Source organism: Vigna unguiculata, chromosome 3 (genome assembly GCF_037176805.1).
Source record: "Vigna unguiculata cultivar grain cowpea cultivar isolate G323 ecotype 2 chromosome 3, ASM3717680v1, whole genome shotgun sequence".
NCBI classification, from domain to species: Eukaryota; Viridiplantae; Streptophyta; class Magnoliopsida; order Fabales; family Fabaceae; genus Vigna; species Vigna unguiculata.
Window position 1 is genome coordinate 27,573,121 of NC_140794.1, and position 8,201 is coordinate 27,581,321.

The window sequence follows — 8,201 nt, forward strand, 5'->3', positions numbered from 1 at the left end:
GCTTACACACAAATATATTTATATGCCACACAGTTAGTACCCTGTACCCTTCCACGACTTCATTATGTATATATTGTTATCATCCCAAAGTTTGTAACATCTTTCTTTATTCAATTCATTCAATTTAGTTTCTTGAATACAAATCATCTCAACTCTAAGAGTCATCATGGATGATCGGGCTCTTTCCATAACTTCCCTACCCCTAGTTCTTCTTTGTTTGAAGAAGAATTACTTCTTTGCCAATTTGGGTATTTTTGCATAGTCTGACATCTCTACTTACAATTTCCTCCTCATAAGTCATAAGTGTTGATGACTTTGCTTAGTCAAAATTGTTTCTTAATTAAAGTTTACTATTATTTTTTTTCAATTGATATTAATAAGAGTGTTTTTTTATTCATGTTAATTAAGATTATTTTTTACTAATTGTTTAGTTAAAAATCATGAAGGTTTTCTCTTATTTCCTTGGTCAACTAAATTATTTTAGCAACTTTTTCATTAGTGTTGGTTAAAAAATTACTTCCATTAACATTAGCACAAATCTTAGTTAAGAGTGGCTCAAAGAAGTTATAAAAGATAATAAATTGTGACCAATTCTGAACATAAAATAAATTTAGTGACTTTGATTCAAAAAATAATTTTTTCATATATTCATAAAACATAACTTTTAACAAAAGTCATTTGAGAAAAACTTGTTTCCTATGACTAAAAAACTAACTTGTGACATTATAAGAGAAATAATTCTAACTATATCGACAAATAAATTAACCAACAATGTCAACCACAAAAATACCTTTTGTTTTTTCTATCATGACTAAAAGATTCAAACTTGCATTGGCAAAACATATTCTTACTCGCATTAAAAAATCCTTGTTAATATGTTTTGTAAAATAATTATGCAATCGAAAAAATCCTAACTAATTTTTTATTAAAAATAGTTATATACGTGATAATATATATAGATTTTTATAATTTAAAGATATTAAAATATACTGAATTTAAATTATTTCTACTTTATTTTTTTAAATGTTTTATTTAGACAAGGTAACTTAAATTTTTAATTTTATTATTTAAATAAAGTATTTAAGCTACTATTAAATATAAAAAATATTTAATATCAAAAGTATCTAATACTTTAAAAAAATCATTTGTTGATTTTTTTTATGGATGTTCGTAAAAATGAGTTTTCCATTAAAATGCATTAACATGTTTTCAGTGAAAGTTTTTTTCAATTGATATTTGTTGAGATTAATTTCTTTTTTCTTAAGATTAGGTACAAGAGTATAATGTTACTAGTTATTTCTACGAGCACTAAGAAGCCTCTCAAACTATCTTGAATGCAACATTCATGTTGTAAATTTATGTTCACCCCTTATTTAACTTTGCATGGAAAATTTGTTTTCACATTATCATAAATCAAATTATTATACCTTGAGTGCTTTCACTCATCCATATATTAGAATCTTTTCATAACATGTTTAACTTTATGCTGACACCTTTTGTTTTGTTATTATTTTCAAAATATTATGTAAAAGACACTTTTTTTTATATCTTTTAAGTGTTTTGACTACACCAAATTGAATATATAAACTAATAGTGCTCTGGTGTGTTAGAACTAACTTTGGGATGTGTTCTAGCCAATTCGTGACTCTTAAACCGTATTTAAATAATGTGTCTTGGTAACAGTCACGTATAAGATATTGTCTATTTTTTTTATTTTGTGTCTTGTCTTTATAAGGTCATACTTCATCTACTATTTTATTAGTGTCTTGTTCTTTTATATTTTTCAAGTAGAATATATTTACTCTTTATATGAATCATAAGTTGTAAACTTTGTATTGTCTTTACATGTGCATAAAACTTTGAGGGTGATTTGTCTAGTTCTTCAATCCAACTTTGTTTAGTGATTTATGTAGCATCTTAAGCTTTGTTAAACTGTATCTTGTAACATCCCGTCCGGATATTACAAATTTACTTAATAAAATAAGATAATAATACTAAATGCTCATTTATTAAGCCCTATTTTTCAAAACATGGGAAATATAAAACTTTTATTACATCCGAAGTTAACTCAAATCCATAAAATTTAAAACTCAATTATAATGTCTACGGGTAGTAATATGAAATATTACAAATTCTTTGAAAACTCATAAAATATAAAACTCTGAGAAAGTCCTCTCCCAACTAGCTCCTCTCTGACTCTATGCCTCACCAGATCCACCTACAACATCGACTACTCTAGTGTACCGCGTACACGATCATCGCTAAACACAAGCAGATAGGGTGAGCTAATAGAATAAAACATATGCATCAATTTATATAACAAAACACAAACAATCCAAGGAACTCCATCCTTTGGTCTCATCTCACATGGACGCCAACATGTAATTCATGTTTTACATCTTTGATTGATAGTCTCCAAATATCGTTGCTGTCAACCTACAAGCCACCACTCGTAGAACACATGCGGGAACACACGCTATTCCGAGCCACAACTCAAAGAATGCTTGTATTACCCTCCATCCTGAACCACAACTCCAGGAATACTCTAGTATTTGACCCTTAAGATATCGTCCAAAGCCTCGTAGACCATGCACACCCAAAGCAAGCAAAACACGATGTCTGCTTCATCAAAAATCGCCTGATGCTCCACACGAGTCGCCAAGCGCAAAAGGCTTCCAGACCGCCTGGCGGGGGACATGTGCTGCTAGGCGCCAAGCGCCTCTGATGCTATTGTTTCCACAAGCATCGTCTGGCGGGACAACCCTTATCGCCAGGCGCAACACGCTTCAATTCTCTACTGGTTTTGTAGCCATCGCTTGGCGGTCAAACACCACCGTCAGGCGCTACACAAGTACTTGCACAATACTGGTTTTTAAGCACCCAGAACAAAGTAAAATCAATCCATTCACATTTCATATATATTCTCCCCCTTTAAACCCATGCTAGCACTTAATTCTAACTTATGAATAACGCATGCTCAAACAAGTATAAGCAACATCATTCTAACAATTTAAGCACATGATCCTAGGCACCAATGCAAAATAATATTGACACACATGCATTCACCAATAACCAATTCTCCACATGTGACTAACCCAAAGGGACATTCAAATTGATAGAGACTTACCACATAACCCAATCATGCTTCATTAGAAGTTACTTGAAATTATCAAGAGCTTATTCATGTATTTTAAATACTCCAAAATCAGCAATATTGAGTAACGTATATCTCTAGCTTCTGACCCCAAATCAAATCTCCACCATTAAAATTGAAGAACTACATGTTGTGGACCACATGTCAAAATTTCACCTAAATCAGACGGTTAACAAACGGGGAAATGTAGTTTTACGGAAACTGCGCAAACTAGAAAAATGGTGGCGCTTAGCGCCCAAAAATGAGGAAGGTGGCGCCTGGCGGGACTAAACTACCGCCCGACGGTTCCTGTTGCGCGAAAAGTATGAAAAATAGCATTTTTCGTGAACAGAACACCACGTACCTCTGGTGTGGGGCCTGGCGGCCAATTGGGTGCCGCCAGGCGGTTCCTACTGTTCCAGTAACCCAGAAACTTCCTAAGCACTTGCGAACCTTATCCAATCCCCTACAATTCTTCTTCCACTCGATTTACCATCCAATAGGCTCCATTCATGTGTTTATATTCACTATTCCTTCATAAGACTTCTTCATATACGAAATTCTACTAATCTTACCACTCAATTTAGTGCGACTAAGAAATCCCCAATTCATCAACCCAAAAATTTATATTCTTGCAATTTTCACCCAATCGAACCTTCAATTTTATATACTTCAGCGAATTTGGGCTTCCAATAATTTCCAAATAGTTGGCACTATCTTTTCCCCCGAACAGAATCAACCAAGAAACTCCAAAACACTAAAATCGAGCCAAATTGACTCGCGTCGCCTGGTAGGTAATCATCGCCGCTAGGCAGTTCATCAAAAACCCAGAAACTGGGTTGGCGCACATGTGTCGCTTGGCGGTCAGGCTCGTACCGCCAAGCGGTTCCTCATCTGGAACCCAGAAAACAAGTAAAATTGTATGTGCCGCTTGGCAGCTCATTCAAAGTCGCCAGGCGATTTCTAGAATTTTCCAGAAATCCAGAAATCAAGATATTTGGCAATCAGAAACAATGTACACTCATTTCATACATCAATTATTAACCAATTACAAATAAGTTACGAGTTCAGCACCCCTAACCTGGATTCCACAATGATTTTCTCCCTTGCCTCCACTCAACCACAAGTAGCAACCTTCACTTTCTCTTAATTAGCACAATGTATGCTTTGTTAATCCACCCCTCACAGGCCTCACAAAAACTAGTCAAGAAAACTCTCTCAATTTCCCTTAATGGTCTCTTTAAACATGGCATAATGGTGGTTAATGTTGGAAAATGAATTTCCATCATTAAGAGGTGTAATTGCCTTTCAAAAGCCATTACTTCATGAGTTTTCAAGCCCCTCTTGGCTTCTAGGATTTCCTTGCCCTTTCACATTCATGCCAAAAGAAATTTTGGCAAAAAGAAAGTTTAGTGTGGATTCACTAACCAAGGTTCAAACCCATAACCATGCCAATGTCAAACCAATGCATAACCCTTTAGCTAATTCATGTTTTGTGATAACTCCTATAAATATAGGATTAAATTATCACTCATTATAATCAAGTATATTATTAAAAATAATAACAAAATAAATAGTATATAATAGCATACATAGGACTTTGACTTGAACCCAAGTCCTATCACACAATTAAGTACTCTCAACCACTTGAGCTAATACTTTTCTACATCATAAACCTTAACATTAAATACCATAAAGACTTTCACTAACCGCATTTATTAATTATTTATTTATTTAATTAATTAAATTTTACGGGTCTTACAGATTTTGTGCTCTAATCAAACTTTGTCAAATGTCCTTAGTCTTAAAGACTTTTTATATTTGTTTTACACTAGTTAAGTCGTTAGAAACAAAAGTTCTTTAGCAATGGTGGTCTCAACCTTTTAGTGAAGGAGATGGATTCACAGGTTGACGACAATATCTTGTAGCTTGTAATGGCAATATCATTTCCATGGAATAATACTCAAGCAATGATGAAACTTGGACAAAAATTTTAGGGGTGCTGAATTAGACTTTTTATACATAAATTATTTTTTCTAATTAAAAAAATAATTTACATCTCGTATATGCAAAACAGACACACATGATAGTAAGATCCAAACAAATATGACTACCTTTCACTATCATATCATAAAATAACTATAAAAAATAATCAATGTCAAAAATTACCTAATGTAAAATAAATCATATCATAAAATAATCATAAAAAACTATAATTAAAGGTAAAAAGTTACCTAATATTAAATAAATTGAAGTAGTTAAAATAATCTTATAAATATAAATATAATTTTAAATTTAATATATAAATATATAAATATAATTTTAAAATGTATATAAAAAATAAAATTAAAAAAGTTTGGATGAATCATGGCTCTCCTGTGTAATGTGCAAGATTCGTCCTTGCACTTAAGAAAACAAAATAAAAACATCAACTAGTAAAAAATATGTCATTGTTTTCACAAATTAAGCAACACAAACAGTAAAATTTTAACTTTGTCTTTGCGTGCAGCATTTAAACCAATATTGTGTCCTTATAAATGATTTGTTTTAATTTTCTATTTTTAAATTAAGATTATTTTGTATACTAATTTGGTTTTAGATTTTAGTTTTTTCTTCTAGAGTTTCTTACTTTTAAATCTAATGACCTTCTTTCAAAAATTTAATTTTGTATATTATGTGGTTATTAATAAAAAACACAAAGTTAGTATTGGAACTTTAAAACTACAAATTAACAATTAATTGTCTCCTATTCTTATAAATTTTTAAATTAATTCATTCTTTGTGAAAACAATTTTTAAATTTCATTATTTCAAGTAAGACAACGAAGAAATGTGAGAATTTTGAGATATCGCAACTATCTCAATTATGTTTTTTCTTAATTTTGATATGGATATTATTATGTTGCTATATTTTATTGGTTACATTACGCGTTGATTTGAATAACAAATAACAGGTAAGAAAAATATAGATATCCAATCTTATTTTAAATATTGTTATTAAGAAAATTTAGAATTTGAAATAGTTATAACATATTTAATATATTCTGTATTTGATTTTGTATCTTTTTATATTATCGTAAATATTTATTCAGATGATTATTAAGGTTATCAATATGACCCGATTCAAATGATTTGAGCCTGAGGACATGGGTTACGTAATAAGATTATTGCTTCCTACACTTCCATGGCTACTATCGTACTACAACAATACTTGGAAAAGACTTAAACATCCTTTATCACTATACACAACACATAATTACTACAACCATCACTATCACAAATTTCACCACCTTAATGTTGCTGTAGATGAAAAAAACAGGAAGAATGTTATAAAGAAAGAAAAAAGAAGAAGAGAAAATATAGAAAAAAAAACCTCGTTTTGATGTCTGAAATGTATTTAATAAATTCTGACACTTTTCAGAACACATTTCTTGTATGAGTATTTTGGAAAACTTATCCAGAAGGTGTTTTGATAGTTCCGAAAAGTTTTTATCGAAAATCCTATTTTGAAAATTTTATTCCAGAACATATTTCGTATATTCTGAAAATTCCATTTTAGAAATCAAGTTCTAGAAATTTTATTCCGGAAATACTGTTCTGAAAATTTCATTGCAAAAATGTTGCTACTAAAATACAAAAAAGCTTCTGGAATATGTGAATCGGAATTTTCTTTTTCAAAGGGTAAAATATCTTTTGAAAGTTTGAGGAGTGCACAAAGAAATTATAAGGCTGCAGGAAGTAAAAGCTCATAATAAAAGTCCATAAAATCTTATGGCCCAATCTTGAATATTTTAAAACTGATTTTCTAATTAAAAAATATTATACGGTATTGTGTTTTCAGATATTCTGTGAAATGCAAATCAAAATATATTCTTGAACCATATAGTAGCCTATAGAAAGAAGACTTCTAAACTAAATTCATGACAACATTGTATTTAACACTTGACAAGCTTCTTTCTAAATATTTATAGCAGAAGAAAAAGTAAAACACAGAAACAACCTTATATGTAAATTAAAATTAATTTACATATAAGTGAATTTGTAAAAGTTTTTTTCATGTACTTCCTTTTTAAGTTGTATGCAAGATATTCTTAATTTATAAAAAAAATATTGAAAAATTTATCGAAAATTATGCAGCCATAGATAATAGAAGTCTATTGTAGGTCCAACTCAAAACAGTTCAATTTTAAGAAATTGACCATTTCGTTTTGCACCCAATGCCAATGGTTCTGTCTGTGTCTATATGGGGGTGTGTAAAATATAAAACTGTTCCTTTCTCTCCTTTTGCTATCGTCACCCCCTTTCTGTCAATCAATCCACGTGTTGAGTTGTGGGATCATGGAAAAAAACATGTATGGATTCTTCTTTAACATCGGATTCCAGATAGTTGGCCCAAGAAAAAAATCCTAATACGTCTAAAACCATTTTACCCGATTAGAAAAATAGGGGTGCGGATCAATTTGTATGGATTGCATTAGGCCGAATAAAGATTTTTGAGTCTAGATGGGTTTACACAGTCGGCTTTAAAGTTTAACTTAAAAAATTATAGATATCCGACTCGATCTATGTATTTAATTATAAAATCAAAACTTTAATCTCAAACTACCATTTCTTCCTTTAAAAATAAAATTCAAATTTTCTATCGCGATACTTCCATCTTTAGAACGATCAGTGGCCATTACTCTTGGTGGCTTTCATCGCCTTCACACAATTTATCTCTTCTCTTTCTCTGAGCCTCAAACATTTTTTTCATCTATTCGATCGAAACCCTCACGTTTGAGGAAGACGAGGTTCAAATCTTGTTTTGGAGATTACTTTTTGTATGTTCAGATTTGTCCCAAATGGCAAACGCGACTTCACTGGAGTAGATCCACCATGCGAGCCACCGAGAGCCACCACACTCACTAAAAGCAATCACCTTTATCTTGTTAGTTTTATTTTTCAAATATACTCGTGCATACCTATAATACTTCGTTGGTTTTCTTTTGAAATATTATGTCTTTTTTTTAATGGTTCATATGAATGTCTGATATTCATGAAAAGTTCTCAACTTTAGTGAGAGTCAACTT